Source organism: Rhinolophus ferrumequinum, chromosome 4 (assembly GCF_004115265.2).
Source record: "Rhinolophus ferrumequinum isolate MPI-CBG mRhiFer1 chromosome 4, mRhiFer1_v1.p, whole genome shotgun sequence".
Taxonomy (NCBI): Eukaryota; Metazoa; Chordata; class Mammalia; order Chiroptera; family Rhinolophidae; genus Rhinolophus; species Rhinolophus ferrumequinum.
In genome coordinates, this window is record NC_046287.1 from 90,774,401 (window position 1) to 90,793,583 (window position 19,183).

Consider the following 19,183-nt stretch of genomic DNA (forward strand, 5'->3'; position numbering starts at 1 on the left):
GTTTCTATTAAATAAAATTGTTTCAAGAATATCCACACAGGCAATTTTGAATGAAATTAGCTATTTGCCTATAAATGTGAATTTCTGGACATGGCAAAATATGACCATCAATATTGTTATACACATCTCACCTGGAAAAATGTGAAATCAGGAGAGGAGGACTTGAACCCTCCCCTCTCCCCCAAAGTTTAAAAAATATGCTATGTGTTATTTTAGGTAAAACTATTAATGAGAATAAAATAAATTAGGATGTGAAGGTATGTCAGTATTTTCCCAACATTGAAAGGGAATAAAATGGAATAAGAAAAAGTTAATTCAAAATAAAAAAAGTCTCTTGATTTAAATCAAATTTAGCTTGCTAAAGCATCAACCTGATATGTTATAAAATATCCATTCTTCTTCATTCTAGCTCATTTCCAGTAACGTCAGGGAAGAATCTTCTGGGTCTTGCCCTTTGGACAAGCACTGCTATAGTGGGATGGAGTTGTGCTTAGGGGGACATTTCATTAGCAATCTCAGGAATGCTTTTTTTGGTTAGATTTTAAATTTTATCTCCTTTATAAATTAGGCCTTGAAACAGTTGGTAATTTGGGAAGAATCTCAGTGTTTTAACATCATTTATAATTCTTTTTCTGAACCCTTTGGAGAAGGGAAGGCCAAGAAGTAAGGTCTCATTCAAATGAATTTATTTAAATTAGAGAGGACAGACAAGTAGTAATAACACTTATATTTATAAGTATTTAGTATGTGCAGCCACTCGTCATGCATTACCTCATTTAATTCTCTAAAGTATCTTTACAGGTGAAGAGTGGGCTTAGATCATTGAAGGAACTGACCCAAGGTCACTGGGCAGTTGGAGGGGGGAGGGGTAGTAGCCAGCAGGCTTTTCAGCTCCATAATGCCTCTCTATAAGCATGTGTCTGTTCCACATCCTCTCTTCTACACTAGCATACTTTTTCTTTCCCAGATGTAGATATTAAAAGCTCTTATTTCTGAAGGTGACTGAAGAGATCTGGGCACTCAAAATTTTAAAAGGCAGGGAGGAAAGCAGAAAGAGAGAGAGACAGAGAGAATATGAGAGAGAGAAAGAGAAGAAAACATTTTGCAATAAATCCAGAAACATTTTTATTTTTAATAAGAGATATCATTGAGGGTTTCCTGTAATAATAGAATGAAGTATTTTCTTTTAGTTAATGCATAATTTTACTAAAGAATTGTGTGCCCTCACAAACTGGCGTCAACCACTTCCCCAACCTAAATTTCTTGTCACTTCCTTCTGCTCTAGCTGCTCCGTCCGCCCCTCACCTCCCTCACTTACCCACATTCTGGGGTAAGACCACAAACCACCAGAAAGTTCTATGCTCTTTTACTTCTTTTTGCTCCAACTGTTTCTCCTATTGCTTTCTTCATTTGAAAGACTTCTGGTTATTTTCCAAGGCTCATATCAAGAAACATGCCCTTTGGGAGGTCTTCCCTACTGGATCCTGCCCCCATCTTTCTTGCAGGATTTTCTTCTGTGTGTGTTTGCTCAATGCTTTGATCTTAGAGTAAATATAGCAGTAATCATATTGTTTTAATTTCAAGTCCTTATTTGCTGATAGCCTGAGCTCCTTCTCTAGCTCCCCTAGCATATAGTAGGTTGGCGCAAAAGTAATTGCGGTTTAAAAGGTTACAAATAATTGCAAAATCCGCAATTCCTTTTGCACCAACCTAATAGTAGGTGCTAATGATATTTATTGCACTGAAAATTTGTCACAAGTATTTTTTTTCTCAGTTCCTTAGATATTCATGGAAGTCTTTTCTTTGATTTCACTTATTAACTATTTACTGATTTCCTCCAGTGACTGCTATGAAACAAGACACAACAATAATATAATATTTTGCATTCTATCATGCTTTCTCTTTGCCAAAGCACTATTCTTCATTTTAGCCTCAAAACCCTACATGGACATTGGTTTCAAGGAATATAAGAAATTGTCCAATGACCATTGCAAACAGGCAAAACTATAACCTCATTATTCAGTGAGCTAAAAGTTAGCTGCCCTTACCAAAGCTATGTCCCTGATAGTGGCCTTCTTTGATGACAAAGAATACAGGACCGGATATCACTAACTTTTAGTCACTTTGGGTTATTCTCAGAAAATCCTCAAGTCAACTTCTCCTTGTTACCTAAAGAGTAAAGACCCGTCTGGTGTATACAGGCGAGACGACAAACAACTTTTAAAATCAGGTTAGGTATAATACATTAACAAATTTGTTTATAAAATTATATTTCTGAAATCATAAATTTATAAAGTAAGATTATAAAGGCATTGGACTTTATGACTAATAGCAGATTTTGTAGCAGAGTGACATTATTTAGATTAATCAAATTGTCTTCCTAGTGTTCTTTTGTCTGCTAGTTTCCCAACTCACAGACATCATCCAAGGAAATGATGCTATTCCATCTGCATATTAAACCCTGCAGAAATAAAAATTAGAATTAGAGTCCACCAAAATATAAACTAGTCAGTGTCGGCAGATTCCAAGAATTTCACGTTTCCCTGTTTTGACAGGTGGCAGTGCACTTCTTAAATAAAAAGTGTTCCTGTTTCACATTTTTTCATTTGGAGTTCTAAGAAGTTGCATCTGATTAGATGTTCATCTTCTAGGGGCATCTCCCTACAGCTGTAACCACTGGGCTTGCCAGATGGCGTCTCCTGGTTGCTTTCCTCAGTTCTCTCCTGATTCAACTTCCTGTTGTTTTGGTTTGTCAATTTCAGTCATTACATAGCCTTCCCAGTAATTTCATAATCGTTCGGTCTCGTAAGACACTGTAAACAGCATGGGGGTAGGGTGGAAGAATGTCAATTTATCACCCCATAATAACCCCATAATAACAGCTAGTATGTATGTACTACTCATTTTGAATTGAGTATTTTTAAATCATTTTAGCCATATTAATGCATTTATTCATCACTACAATCCTGTGTGGTAGTTACTGGTGTTATCTTCAGATTTTAAGGCTAGTTAATACATTCAAATATTTTATTACTTTAATTTTCTACAATTGAATCAGTTTTGTATTAACTGCTGAATTCCAGGGGAAACCTCCTGGAGTAAGCAGGCAGCAGACCATAGTATTTATTTTCACCTAAGCCCTTGAATTGAACTCAAATAATCATAATTTATCCCAAATAAATGCATCTGTATTATAATTCCTTTTATTAAACAGACTATCATCATCAGACCATCATCATCATCATCATCATCATCATCAGTATTTCCTCAGCCCTTCTGTACACTTGACTGAGTATTGGTTTTTACAAACTTATAGGCCTCTGCCTGGGTCACACAACATGATCTCTACCCTCAAAATCTTTAAAAAGTTTTCAGTCTTAGAAGGTTCGAACACTTTTAGTCAAGCGGCATTCACATTTTCTCATCATTGTGACTGAGAGACATGAATACATTCAACAATTTATTATGTCTATAAACAATTTACATGTCCATAATTATTTAGTAATAGGCAAATATAGGTATCCTAAAAACTGCAAAGAAATGGAAGATTGTTTTCATGGTGAGTTGAAGTATAAAAGTAAAAAGTGACCCACTTACTGAGTTAAAATAAGTTTTGTTCAACTTTCAGAGCCACGCCTACATCAGCCCCACCCACAAGTTATAAGGCAGCTTGTTTCTCAAATATGGTTGGCCGTTTTTTCTGGCGGAAGGAAAAGCTAAGATGTAAATTGAGGAACTAGCAAAGCCACATTTCTGAGGTTGCAGCATTGATTCTTGTTTTAGTCCAGCACCGGTTACATGGACTGATTCTCTCTCTCTCTCTCTCTCTCTCTCTCTCTCTCTCTCTCTCTCTCTCTCTCTCTCTCTCACACACACACACACACACACACACACGCACACACTCCTTGACTGGCTGAGCTAAAATGGAAAAGAGATTATGTTCTCCACAGCAGAAAAGCCAAGACACCAAATTCAGCAGGCAAATTAATTATGCATGTGAATTGCAATCTCCCAGATAATTTGTTTTCCTTTTTTCTCTGGTTGCACTTTCAAGATGGAAGTGAATTAATGGAATAACTACTTTGCATTTAAATAACATCCTGCATTTTGATCCCTCTGGTCTGGTAGTCATCACTAAAAGCTGTGTATCCAAATGTATCAAGTAAAGAGGTGCAAAATGTATTTGTATAAAATTTGCATCTTCTTCCTGTTCACCATTCCTCAGGCAAAACTGAGAACTGGAATTGCATTTTGGTTAGCCTCAGGGGTGACATTTAAAAATGTGGATCCTCCTTTACATTGTTGGCTTCCATTACCTTCACCAAGAGTTCCAGATTAAGAAAGAAGAGTGGAAGAGACATTCCTTCTGGAGAAAGTTGGGTAATAGTATATAGTGAAAGTAAGAAAGAAAAAAAAATGAGCAACGAGTACGCAGTTTTGCATTATTTAGCCCCCTTTCTTCATCTTAAAAATGTGAAATGAATTTCCCTGTCATTTCCAGTGATTTCTAAACATTCAAAAGTTTTTACCTTTGGGAAGTTGGAATATTACAGGAAACTGAAGAGTTTTTCAGATTTTTTTTCTTCCCTCGATGCCTTTCAAGTTGAGATTTTTCATCAAAATATCCCTGATCCTCTTTTCCTTTCCTGTGATCACAGAGAAGGGCAATTGAGACACTTAATCTCTCTGGTGATTATATACAATGTTTATAATATATGATGAATGTAATATCATATATAATGTCAGGGATTTTAAAAATATAGCTAACATACAATATTATATCAGTTTCAGGTATATACCATAGTTTTTCATCATTTATATACCTAAAGAAGTGATCACCATAAGTCCAGCAACCATCTGACACTGGACCACACTATCACAATATTATTGATTGTATTTCCTTTGCTGTACAGGAAATTTGAACCTCTTATTCTCCTTCACATTTTCCCCCCATTTTAAATTTTCAATTACAGTTAACATTCAATATTATTTTATATTTCAGTTGTACAGAATAGTGGTTAGACATTTGTATAATTTAAGAAGTAATCCCCCTGACTGTCAGTACCCACCTGGCACTATATACAGTTATCACTATATTATTGATTATATTCTCTATGCTTTACTTTACATCCCCATGACTATTTTGTAACAACCAATTTGTACTTCTTAATCCCTTCCTCTTTTTCACCTGCTCCTTCTACATCCCTCCCATCAGGCAACCATCAAAATATTCTCTGTATTTAGGAGTGTGTTTCTGTTTTGTTTGTTTTTTGTTCTTTAGATTCCACATATAAGTGAAATCACATTTTATCTGTCTTTCTCTGTTTGACATACGCCACTCAGTACAATACCCCAAGGTCCATCCTTGCCACAACAAATGGAGAGAACACATTCCCTTCCCTGGCTGAGCAATGTTCCATTGTATATATATGTATGTACCACCTCCTCTTTATACATTCATCCCTCAATGGACACCCAGGCTGTCTTTACATCTTGGCAATTGTAAATAGTGCTACAATGAACACATGGATGCACATGTCCCCTTAAAGTAGAAGTTTGGGTTTCTTTGGATAACTACCCAGAGGTGGAATTACTGGTTTCTGCTTTGTCTTTTGTTATAGCCTTTGTCTTAAAGTCTATTTTTGTCTTGTGTAAGTATTGCTACCCCAGCTTTTTTTCTTTTTCCATGAAATAACTTTTCCCATCCCTTGACTTTCCATCTGTATGGACCTTTCACTCTGAAGTGAATCTTCTGTAAGCAGCATATGTATGGTTTTTGTTTTCTTATCCATTCAGCCACTCTATGTTTTTGATTGGACCATTTATCCATTTACATTTAAAGTAATTGTTGATAGGTATATAGTTATTACCATTTTATTATTCATATTTTTAATTTTGTTTTCCATCTTAAAGAAGTCTCTCTACCATTCCTTGTAATAATGGTTTGGTGGTGATGAACTCCTTTGTTCTTGTCTGGGAAGCTGTTTATCAGTCATTCAATTTTAAATGGTAGGCTTGCTAGGTAGAGTAATCTTGGTTGTAGGTCCTTGCTTTTCATCACTTTGAATATTTTGTGTTAATCCCTTCTGGCCTGCAAAGTTTCTGTTGAGAAATCAACTGACAATCTTATGGGAGCTCCATTATAAGTAACTAGTTGCTTTATCTTGCTGCTTTTCTTTGTCTTTAACCATTGCCATTGTAATATAATGTGTCTTGGTGTGGGCCTGTTTGGGTTCATCTTGTTTGGGACCCTCTGAGATTCCTGGGCTTGTATATCTATGTCCTTGGGCCAGGTTAGGAAAGTTTTCAGACATTATTTCTTCAAATAGGTTCTTGATCTCTTGCTATCTCTTCTTCTGGTACCCTATGATGCAAATGTTGTTATGCTTATTGTTGTCCCAGAGGTGTCTTAAGATATCTTCGTTTTTTTAATTCTTTTTTTCTTTTTGCAGTTCCAATTGGGTGTTTTCTGCTACCTTGTCTTCCAAATCGCTGATTCAATCCTTTGCTTCATCTAGCCTGCTGGTGATTCCTTCTAGTGCCTTCTTCATTTCAGTTGTTATGTTCTTCTCTTCTGACTGGTTCTTTTTAATACTTTCTATGTCTTTTTGTGTGTGTGCTTGCTATCTCTTTGTTCAAATTCTCACTAAGTTCCTTGAGCCTCCTTATAATTAGTTTTTTTGAACTCTGTACCTGGTAGGTTGCTTGCCTCCATTTTGCTTAGTTCTTTTTCCAGAGTTTTCTCCTGTTCTTTCATTTGAGTTGTATTTCTTTGTTTCCTCATATTGGATGCTTCTCTGTGTTTGTTTCTATGTATTAGGTAGATCTGCTATGTCTCCCAGTCTTGTTGGGTGGCCTTATGTAGTAGGTGCCCTGTGGGGCCGAGTGGCACAGTCTCCCTGGTCTCCTGCTCCAGGTGTTCCAAGAGTGTCCCTTGCATATGACCTCCTGTTATATTTGAGCCCTAATTGCTATTGGCACATCAGTAGGTGGGATTGACCCTCATGCTAACTGGCTGTGGAGTTTGGCCACATCCACAGCTTATGAGCTACTGTGTGGGGTGCTTACCCCATGGAGCAGGATTTGTCCCAGGGAGCTCTGTGCCTTTTGAGACCACCCTTTGTGTGTGCCACTTGTGGGGCTAATTGAGTGGTGCTCTGTTGTGGTTTGAAGCCAACCTCCAAGTATGTTGGTTCTGGGGCCTTTTGGGAGTGGTTCTGGTGCAGTTCAAGGTCAGCAAATGCCTGTAACTAGCCAGGTACTACTTGCTAGGAGCTACAAAGCACACGACGGTTGGTTGCTGCTGGTACTGGATCTGAAGGCATGTGGGAGGGGCCATGCTATGAACTGAGGATGACTGCCACCAGTACCAGGTCTGAAGTAGCTCTGCAAAAAGCCAGGACAGTTTGAGGCCTGCTGCCAGCTGCCGGCTCTTGTAAGGTGCAGCCACTGATAAAACCTTGTTTAGTATGGAATTGAGTTTGGTGGGCTCTCAGTGAGTAACCAGGGTGGAGAGAGCAAAGCTTACCAGACCAATTTACATTCAGATTTGGCTATTGGCGCAGGGGGAGGGCTCAACACAGGAAATATGATGTCCACCTGTTGGCTGCACAAGGGAAAATGGGAAGTGTTCCTCCAGTCCTCTCCCTGAAGCCGCACAACACAATCTTTCCATGTATGTCTGCGACACCCCCACATGTCACTGTCCCTCGCCAGAGCCCAGGGTGAGTGCCTATGAGCGAGTGAGGCTGTGTATGGGCCTTTTTAAAGGACATCTAGGTTTCCCACAGGTGTCCGTCTCACTGGATGGTTCTAATCCTCACTATTTTTCACAGCCAGATGTTGTGGGCCCTCCTATTCCTGGCACAGTACTCTGGGCTGGGGAGCCTGGTGTGAGGTGCTGGGGTCCCTCACTTCTCCATTGGGAACCTCTGTGGCCAAGATTAATCCCCTCCCCCGATTCTCAACTGCTACCCTGAGGTTTGGGTCCAGCCCTTTTCACATCTCACCCCACCTACAAGTCTCAACATGGGTTCTTCTTTATATTCTTAGTTATAAAACTGTTCAGCTAGACTTCAGATGGTTCTCCAGGTTGATTGTTCTACAATTTAGTTTTAATTTTGATGTGTTCACAGGGTGAGGCAAGCATAGTGTTTTTCTACTCCACCATTTCAGGTCTCTCTTAATGTCAATTTTTTAAAGCCTGTGAGTCTTAGTATATGTCTGCAGTTTCTGAGCATGAAACAAACAAATATGATATAAAGAAGAGAGAGCAAACTTGTAGGCAAATTTGGATTCACATTCTAACCTTTTATTAAATGTGGAACCTGAGCAAGTGTCTTTAAGCCTTCTGAAGCTCAGTTTCCTATACGAAATAGGGGAAAGTCCTAGCTATTTCCCAGATCTGTTTTTTGGTTTATTTTTCTCATCCCTTTCATTTCCTAATTTTGTCAATCTATATGTATATTTCACTTTGCTACACTTACCATCACTACTGACTTATTAAGTCCTTACTGATTGCTAGGCATCGTGCTAAGTACTTGATATATGTTAGCTGTTCTATTTCCACACAAATGCTGCATAAAATTCATGCTATCATCATCTTATAACAGATGACCAAACTGAGGTTCAGGAAGGGTTAAGTCCAACATCACAGGACCAGTAAGTGCCAGAGCCAAAATTGCCTTTTCCCATTTTATAGTCATGGTTTCTTGAAGGTTCCAGAGTGTGTATTTAAATTGCATTGGGTCTTCTAACGTCACCCACTAGCTGCTTTCTAATAAGTCTAAATATTCCTTTCTGTGATTGACTAGTAGATGATTACTCCTAATGTCACATTTTCCATCAGGCAGAGATGCCAACTCTACTTTTGATGGGTCTGCTGATATTCCAAACACATTTGAAAAAACAAAAAATACGTGCTTGAGGGTTATATGGTAGAAAGACCTTAAAATCAGAGTTGTGAAGGTATTAGACTAAGCTATTTAGTGATTTAAAATTTTGACAAAAGAAATATTATCGCATATCTCAGTGTAAGGTGGTATTTGTAATTATTTGCCAACCAAACTGTGGCTTCCAACAAAGTAAAGATAAGTATAGCCCATCAAATTAAAATTTCCTGCCTCAATTTATCTGTAACTCCTCATTTTGTTTTTTCTGAGAATGAGCTTGTCATTAGATATTCTAAAAGCACTACCCCCAAGGAACCTATAAAAAATGAGGTCACATTACTAAGAATAAATAGAAGCTTCTGTTGTCATTGCTAATATACAAATGTCGGTGCACATTGTCTCATTGGTTTTGTAGCTGAAACTATAAAAGAGAAAAATGCCTAGAGAATTGGGAAGTGAAGTGCAGATAAAAGTAGAATGTAGGCTAACAGAATCAGGTCCCAAGCATTGGTGCACCCGAGAGTGAGGAAGTGTTGCCTAATGGTTTTCATTACAGATACCCAAAGATCTCTTTTCTCTTCATGACTCATGGTGGATGTGGTCAGACTTTTCTTAAGGTTGCTGTAATTTTCCCATTCTGGCCACACTTCCTCAACTGTCAGAAGGTACTTTCCACCATCAGTATATCAGGCAAGGCTAAGCCCAGGGTTCCTTGACCACTCAAGATGAGATCAACCAACACTAGTTGGTATCATCTATCAATTGTACAATAGCTTTTGAGGCTCACTTCTGGGACACTGGATGAGAAATGTGGTACAAGAGCCCAAACAAGCCAAGCTAAAAACATTTGAAGATAGAGCACAGATATGAAATCTAGATTTATACCCACCCACACACACATAACATACATACAATTAAGTGTGGATTTTAGATGGTGACTCTATAGAATATTTTATACAACTTATAGTGGAAATTGGGTTTGTTTCCCAAGATAATTTTGTAAAAGTTTTATGTTCTCCTTCCTTCCTTCTTTCCTTCCTTTCTTCCTTCCTTCCTTCCTTCCTTCCTTCCTTCCTTCCTTCCTTCCTTCCTTTTTTCCTTCCTTCCTTCCTTTCTTCCTTCCTTCCTCCCTTCCTTCCTTTCTTCCTTCCTTCCTTCCTTCTTTCTCCAAGCATTGTTGTATGCAGCTGAAACACTTTGTTTCATTTAATTCTAACACAGCTCTATGGTGTGAGAACTATAGTTGCATTATTAATATCCCCTTTTTACATGTGAAGAAACTGAGCCTCAGAAAATTTAAGTAACATATACAAAACACACAGCAAGAAGCTGTTGCATCAGAAAACCCAACATCTTTTCACCATACCATGTTGCTTCCTAGTTCATTCTCTTTCTCTCTCTCAAGCCTAATTTTTTTTAAAGGTTTGTAGGATGCCTGAAATGCCTTTCCTTGGCTTTTTGGATAAGGTTTGTAGGATGCCTGAAATGCCTTTCCTTGGCTTAGACAGGGAGAAAAAGGAATTCTACTCTAGCATAAGTGAAGCTGTAAACTAAGGAGCCTGTGCCATTCTTGAAACATGAGGAAGAAGAAACTTCTCCTCTTATTCTCCTCTCATCCACATATCTAAGATGTAAAGTACATTTCAGGGAATGTGCATCTCAAGGGGTATTTTTAACTTTAGGTTGTTTAATGCTAATTGACTTGTGTTTTTCCCATACCTTGGCTAGACCAAACCAAGATTTAGAGGCTCTACTTCTGTTTTCAGACTAGTTACTGACTCAGTTTGAGACTTTGGGGAGCAACTTCACTTTTCAGGGCCCCCATTTTCCCATTTTCTAACATGTCCAGTTCCCTTCTCACTTTGCAGGTCTGTATTTTCTAAATGGGTGATGACGATAAAAGGGGGAAGCTATGTACGTACAAATAAACCAAAATGGCTTGTAAGCAGAATCATTGTGTTGTTTGAGGGAGATGAGTCTTTGCGTTGCCTAAAGTGAATGCGATAAGCACTGTAACTGAAGATAGCAAGGAGAGCCTTGACCACCAAGGTTTTCCTTCCAGAAACAAGAGCTAGTGAGGCAGAAGACCACAGCGTCACTTCCCCAGTTTCTTGGAGTTTTCCCTCCCACATTCCTGGCCAGTCATGCTAAACCCTCTGCACTTTGCAGGGCTATTTTCTCTTATACGGAGAAATGGAATGCCCTTCCGCATTTTGACTCTTTGGAAAACTCCTACTGGTTCTTTTACTTCTCTCTTCAGGCAGAATTAAACTCTTCCTCCTCTGTGCTCCCTTAGCACCATGGTAATAATACCTTTGTAGTACTCGGATTAGTGCGGTCTTTACGTTGCGTAACGTATCCCTCAAGAGCACGGGATTATTCCGTATTCATCTTTCTATCTCCAGGATTAAGGACAAGGCCAGGGATTTATTAAATGTGAGTGGATGCCACGTGTGGAGGCTACTGATGGAGAGGATCCCTTTGCCACCAAAGGCAGGGGACACAGTGGGCAAGATCATGCCTGGTGGTGTCATTACTCTTTTTAACTCTTCCTTCAAGATGTTGAGGAATTGAAGAGAAGAGACAGAATTTCTCAAAAGAAGTTAGGAAGAGGCCCAGTCATAAGGAAGATCTTTCAGAAGTCTGTGTGTGTCCCTACGTAGCATGAGGTCAGACCTGAGTAACCCCAAAGGAGAGCAGAACAACTTGAGATACAGAAATCCAATGGCCAGAGACCCTAGGAAAGTTCCTCCAGTAAAGACCCACATCCGTGCATCGTGCAGGCGGTATAGACTGCTGCCCCCACCAAGCTCTGGCGTAAGCAGGGGCTTTCCTAGTTCCTAGCAATGTTACCCTGGGCCAGATTTTAAACTTCAGTTCTCTCATCTATAAAGAGGAAATCATAATAATGCTCCATAGGATCATGGTGAGAATTAAATATCATAATGCACATAAAACATTTATCATTGAGTAATCATTCAGTAAACATTAGCTGGTCTTCTTATTTGTCCTTTCGCTATTGTTTTCTCTGACTTCAACTTAGATAGACTTTCTATGAAGAGAATATGGATTAATCATCTTACATGAATAAAGTAAAAGACTGATCTTTAAACCATGTCCTTCTCATCTGTGGAAATCTAAGTCAAATGCTGCTTCTTCTGGAGGGCCATGCTTGGCTCTCCAGGGGAGAGCTATTTTCCCCCTTCCTGTGGATCCAAAAAGTCTCCCTGTGTTCTAGTGACTGGTGTCTGTCGTCCCTACTTCACAGGCCAGGGCTACATCTTCTCTTTATGTCACTGGCATCTCACCCAGGGCCTGGCATATAGTAGGTATTGGACAGATGATTGTTGAATGAAGAAATGTACAAATAAATGTATGCATTTGCTTTGTGGCAGACATTGAGAATGATCAGAGGATCAGTTGCCTAATCCAGATAGTGATCTGCAAATTACATTCAGGTGAACTCTAGCACCCAATCCTAATGATTTCCTGTGTGCTCCTGGTACACACAGGAGTCCATGCATCCTGGCTTGGTTTCACCCTCTTTACAGTCACAGTTCCATCTCCACAGTCTCTTTCCTCCCAGGACTCGGCAGGACTCAGCTGAGTTAGACACTATATACTTAGATAGAGACCCACTGCCAAACATGACCGGAAACCAGCAGGGTTTACAGAAGCAGCTTGAAGAAGCCCAGCCCCAGGCTGTGCCACCTCAAGCTGAAACCTCTAGTGCCTATCACTGCGGGTCCAGGGAATATTCCATGGCTAGTTCTATGACTGCTTAGGCACACTGGCTGCTCTTGAGTCCCTGTATCAAAGTTGTTTCTCCAGCAAAGTGGTTTCATGTAAACTTGAAGTATTCACTTGCCTTGGTCTAGGTGTTTGTAACTTTCAGTTGGAGGGATAATATAAGTATGTACACCAGAATATAATTGTTAAACTCCTCAAGAAAGGGAATAATGGACTTCTCGAGCCATGTGTATACCATTAGTTGATGGATTTCTTCCTTCATTATCTACAACTCATTTCCTGAGCACCTGCTATGTGCCAGACACTAAGGTGGTGCTGTGAGGAGACTTATAGCTTGTGCAGGAAGACATGGATATTGGCACAGGAGCCATGCTGCAGGGGTCTGAACTAGAGTTAAGAGGAGGAAGGGCTCATTACCCCCACCCAACAGCCAGAAGAACAGAATGTCTGAAACCATGCTGATTGTATTCAGAAGTTTGAGGGTGTCATTTTAGTATTCATCTATGAATTTGGCATTGTGCCTTTTGAGCTTTGTGTCTGAGGGTGAGTTGTTTTAATGTGGTTTACTTTTTGGTTGCTCAGGAAAATCAGAAATCCTTCAGGCAAAGTCAAGAATGAATATACAGATGAGTGCAGGAGACATTCATCTTGCCATGGTCATTGTAACCTAGAAGGTGCCAATGGTATGTTTACATAGTATTTGGCACACGTTGTTTGTAGCCTTCTCAATACCTAGATTAAGTTTTCCTCCATACGAGGTGTGACAATTAAGTGTGCGAACTTGTTGCACCAATGTTGCTAAACTTTTTTGATATCAGAGGATTATTCATTATGAATTTGTATCAACTGGACAAACAGTTAACCAAGCTTAGTAGTTGGAAGTGCTGAAAAGGCTGTGTGAAAAAGATGATCTGACCTTTTCGTCAATAATTCATGGCTCTTGCATCACAACAATGCACCAGCTCACACGGCACTGTCTGTGAGGGAGTTTTCAGCCAGTAAACAAATAACTGTATTGGAACACCCTCCCAACTCAACTGATCTGGCTCCCAATGACTTCTTTCTTTACCCAAAGATAAAGGAAATATTGAAAGGAAGACATTTTGATGACATTCAGGACATCAAGGGTAATACAATGATAGCTCCGATGGCCATTCCAGAAAGAGTTCCAAAATTGCTTTGAAAAGGTGGACTAGGCACTGGCATCAGTGCATAGCTTCTCAAGGGGAGTACTTCGAAGGTGACCGTACTGATATTCAGCAATGAGGTATGTAGCTCTTTGTCTAGCATGAGTTCACAAACTTAATTGTCTGACCTCATATGCAGGAGACATGCATGAAATTATGTTCATAAGCTTTTTGAAATAATGAGGGAATTATATATGTTGAACAAGTCTTATTTAAAGAACAGCATTCCCTCTTAGATTTGAAAACTTATAAAGGAAAGATGAGAATTAAGGAGGTCCACTCTCCAGTCCCAGTGAGCTCTGTGACGTTGGGCACATCCTTTAACTTGGGTGTCATTTCACTCATCTGTGACAGAAGAAGAGTGGCCAGATAGATAATCTCTAAGGTCCCTTCTCCTCTATATTCTATGACTCTGTTATTCTTATGTTATCATTTAAGGAACTTGACACAGACCCGCAGAAGATAACAAAGAAAACTATTAAAGATTTGGAAAATAACCTCCAAAAGTATGTTAAAATAATTTTTTTTTTTTTTTTGGTAAAGCCCAGTGACAGTCACCAAGACATGTGGCAGAATTTTTATGAATTGAGGAGCTTCTATAATTCCCTCTGAGAATAGCCCACGGGAGAGGGAGCTTTAATTGTACCAGAAAAGATTTAGGTTACAGCTTAGGGATATGAGATACCAGATTGGTTGTAGGGTTTCCTTATTTGGATATTTTTAAGAAACTAGTAGGTGGCTCTTTTTCTGGGACAGTTTGCATGCAGCTTTGCCTAGAAACTAGGAGTGAACTGGATCAGCATGTCTTAAGCTTGTACACGGTGACATCTCAGAAAACAGATCCCACATGCTGCTCTGGTAACTTCCCTGCACCGTCTGAGCCACTGAGCAATTGGCACCTGCCTCGATCAGTAAGGAGAATGCTTGAGGACCGAGCTTTACCTTCTGAGGAGGTAAGAGCAGAAGCAGGTGGGGATGGGAGGTGCTGGGTCCATTCTAGAGGAGGCACCTCCCGGAGAAGGCACATCAGAGCCTCAACCACAGCTCCTGATGGCCCCTGCCCCTATTTCTAAGCTCATTTGAAAAACACCCTACTCTGGCTCTAACATTGTGTAGGCTTGTCAGCTAGTGAATAGACTCTGGAACTTTTAACATGGAAAGGATTTCATATCTCATTTTATAGATGAAGAAACTAAGGTCCAGAGAGGTAAAATGGAAGCTGATGTTACACAGGTAATAGCCTAAGTTTCCCAACCCACAAACTCAGCACTTTCTCCCACTCCTTGCTGATTATTTCAGTTATGGTATCATTGGAGCTGTACAAGTGTATAAGTTATCTGAATACCTTTCTGTGTGAGCTGATTTAGATGTTTGATATTTCTATTTTTTTATAAGCTTCTGTGCTAATTTCTTACTCTTATCTAATCTTTTTTCCCCTTTAGCCCTGTGTTTAGCCTTTTCGTTTGCTTACTTTTGATCTTCAAAACTGTTTTCAGTAAGTGAGCTATAATCTCTGTGTCTCATTTGAAACTTGACGTTGTAAGCGTGGGGGCTTCCTGAAGCCCCAGCCTTCGTGACCCCCATGCTTGTAGCCCAGAAACCAGAGCAGTGCTTTGCACAAAGACTCATAGGTGGAATGAAAAAATGAATGTGTGAATGAATGAATAACATCTGTCATTGAAGTAATCGTGTGATAGTGGATAATCAAGTATGACTATAATAATAGTCAGCTTTTTGAAGAAATCCAGGGATACTCTGAGCTTTTCAATAGAGGAAACTCTGGATCTTACAGTCCTGGTGGTAGAATGTGAAATGAAGGGTAGCTGTGGATTTTCAAGACATTAACACGAGGAGTATTATTATCTACAGCCCAGAGAAGAAGAGAGATACCAAGGCAATGCGGGCCTCCCCAAGCCGCAGCCTGGAGTATCCCCTTTACTTGCAATAGTTTTGCTCTGTATCACATCCTTGGTAGAAAACAGAGGCATTGGTGGTTTGCTGGAGAGGAGCTAGGAGGTGGGTACCCCTTAGTTGGTGACAGAGCCGTTCTCTATACAGCTTCAGAAGCATCTCAGTGGAGTTACCAAACTGTGGAGGCTTCCAGAGCATCAGGTCCATCAGGTTTGGAGTAATCTGGCCTGCTGGCTTCCCACAAAGTATACATGGACTGAGAGTGAGAGAAGAGAGCCACTGAGTCTCTGCTTTGAATAGCCTTCCTCCCTTTGCACCCCCCGCCCCCGCCCCAGCTTTGTGCCTCTTTTCCTCTGAGGTGCAAAGATAAGGTTTCTGTACTGTGGAGCAGCCCCGGGAGAATCAGTGAATCTGCAGGGAGAGAAAAGACAATCTGAAGAAGATTTGATTTGACCAGAGAATTCACAAGAGCCCTTTTAATGACTATCTGTATTTGAGGCCATTTATAATTTTTTGGCTTCTTAAAAACAAAGTCATGTTTTAAATACACTTTCAGAATCATCTTTCATGTAAAGCTTTGGTATACCTGTATCTGTAAGCACATTGTATCCTGAGAATATATATAGTAAATTACTCATCATTCGATACCCTAAAGTTGTCTGTTTTGTAAAATGAAGGGGACAGGATTAAGTGAAAGCAAAGCTCCTTTGTTACCTAAGTTTTTAAAATAACTTATGGGTATTTTATTTGGGGTTGAAGTCCTGTATATTTTATGTCTCATTTCTTTAGGCATCATAGTCTAATGCTAAAGAATGCAATATTAACTATGTTCCAGATTACGTGTTGTTTGGGATGTCTCACTGTTCATTGAGGTGTCCGGAAGGTGTACAGTTTTCCTTTGCATTCATGCTGAAATGATTGAGGTAAAGCTAGGAATTTGGGTCCTGAGTTTCCAGTTTTACTTTACCCACTGTGTCAAGTTGCAGGAAAAGTAGGGCACATTCAAAAGAGTCCCTTAGCAATGTGATGCCAGGTTACAGGTGCTTCCCTGATCCTGGCAGTTACATAATTGGGCATCAATATATCGAATCCAAATACTGAGCAGCACAGCACTATCCACTTTCCGAAGTGACTCTAGCCCATGAGCGTCACACTCTGGACAGGTCACTTTTTCCCATTCTTTCTGCTTGTTTTCATTATCGGTTTTCTCTCCTCGGAGAAAATTCAGCTTATAGTTTCATATTTATTTTAGGGAATATACGAGTATTTCCTTCTGCAAATTCTACAGCACTGTGTTCTATAGTAAACATCTACAAATAGTTTCTATATTCAGACTTCAGGAACTTCAGTCAGGTGCTTTTATTATAAGAAGTCATTCTCAGAAATATGCTTTCACTACTGACCTGGGAAATACCAGCCTCCTTTAAGTAGGAACTCAAAACTCACTGACCTAAAGGAATGAACAGGTTTTGTGGTTTTTGCAGTTTGAGGGGTTATTTGATTTTCCTATGACTTGAAAAATAATCTTATAAAAATGAACAATTGGTACTTTCTTGGGCCAAATGTTATGAGATTTTGTAACTGTTGATTTACTAAATGTATTTGCTCACAGGAAAACTAGCAGCCAGATCTGACTTAGAGAATGGTTTGAGATTTGTCTTCTTAGATTTTGTGTTAAAGTCCTGCGTATTTTGTTTCACTTGTTTAGATTTGGGCAGTGATTCAGAATCAGGGTTCCAAGATTCACCACTGATTTACAAGAGCCCTTAAAATGATCCTGGCAGGGCATAGTTAGTCGCGGTCATTAAAAAGGCCACACTTGCTACAAGAGCCTAGCACAGAGCTGAAGAAACGCTCATTCACACTCTGAAAGGGACATGCCTTTCATTTTTTTTTAGGTTCCGAATGCTTTAGCAAGTCCTGTTACTGTAGGGACCTCTCTAATGTCTGTTGCCAACACGGTGCCAGGAATTTACAAATGGAAGCACTCACTAATTGTCATTATAAACTTTACTAACGTTATTGTAACTCAGGCTTTCAAATGTTCATGCATTAAAATGGGTGTATTTTTTTCCAGGCAAACACATTAATAGGCTATGTAAAGTACCTGGTATTTGATTCTAACCCCAGGGATGTCCTTCTTAGAAATGGTCTGATCTGCATGTTAATTCCTGTTTCTCTGCTTTGTGAAAATGCTGCCATTTGTATATTCAGTTCAATTAGTGGAAGGGTCTCTTCTCAGTTATGGACCCGTGCTGGCCCTTTTAATGGTCCCTCCATCCTTTTCCTCTGCTCACTAGCAACTTCATTGACAAAGTCACCTGACATTGCTCTGAGAACTTGTACATAGACAAAGCAATTCATATCATTGGAACTTCGACTCCTTATCTATAAAAATGAGGTGGTTGTAATAAATTATTTGTTAGGTTCCTTCTGTCTCTGAAAGTTAGGTTATGTTTCCAGGACTTTCTGCTCATTCTGATGGTAAAGCAGATTCTCTTTGGATATCTATTTGTGTTTGGGTCCAACAACCAACAAACAGTTATCACTGTACCTTAGGCTGTTGAATAGTCCTTCTCCAATTCAACTTTTAAACTAGTTCAGTCTATTATCTTTTACTTTAGCTATTAAATCACTGATGGGTTTTGGGTTTTTAAAATTTCAGTGTTGTCTCACTACATGTCTTCTCTGAGCTGATCGCATTTATAAATATCTTAGAAAAGCATGGTTATCCAGATGCTCAGGTTTTTCATCTTGACCTACCTGCCATGGCTTTAAAAATCACATGGGTTTAAAATCATCATTCTTTCTCTTCCTAGGTGTTTTATTTGAATGGGCCATGCAGTTTTTAACACTAAAATGTTTTCTCTTCTTTTTCACTTTTTATTTATTTATTTATTTATTTATTTATTTTCCACCCAATTCTGTAATTCTTTCCTGTCTTCCTTGGCCCTGCTCTTGACTCTTAAAATGCAGTCTCATTTCCTGTCTTTATTTGTATTTCTCACCAGTCTCTTGCAGTGCTCTAAAATCTAAAACTCTTATGTCAAAGGATAGGGCCTAGTTTAGTTTTAGATCCCATTTATTCTCTTTACCTTTCACATTTTTCAGGTTTTCAGTGTAGAAATGCCTTACCTGAAATGAAGAACAGTGGCTGGCGTGTAGTAGGCATTCATTAAATAGTTGTTAAATGAATGAATTTATCATAATTCCATGAACATTCATGAACCAAGAGGTGTTAAGACACCTAAAAACAGGAAGGGCCAGCCAGCTCAATGGCTTTAGACCAGATTTTATGAAAGACTTTGTTCCAATATGATGAGGGAGAGTCTTTTTTTAATACATATGAGGAGTATTGGTGGAGAGTATAAAGGAGAACCAAGCCAAATTAGTCTCAAGAATTTAGTGAAGCGTACAAAGTTATATACTAATTTCTTAAATCAG

At 39.3% G+C, this 19,183-nt stretch overlaps 1 protein-coding gene across 3 annotated transcripts in view; it reads left to right on the forward strand.

Moving 5' to 3' along the window:
- LCP1 (lymphocyte cytosolic protein 1) overlaps positions 1–19,183 on the forward strand; it is an 89,676-nt gene that overhangs the window by 36,857 nt on the left and 33,636 nt on the right. Inside the window, exon 1 of one of the 3 annotated variants that reach the window (XM_033104448.1) lies at positions 14,743–14,781. The exons of the other annotated variants lie outside the window; for them this stretch is intronic. The gene's annotated coding sequence lies outside the window, so the exon portion shown is untranslated. Of the gene's footprint in view, positions 1–14,742; positions 14,782–19,183 lie in introns of those variants that run through there. 3 annotated transcript variants of the gene reach the window in all.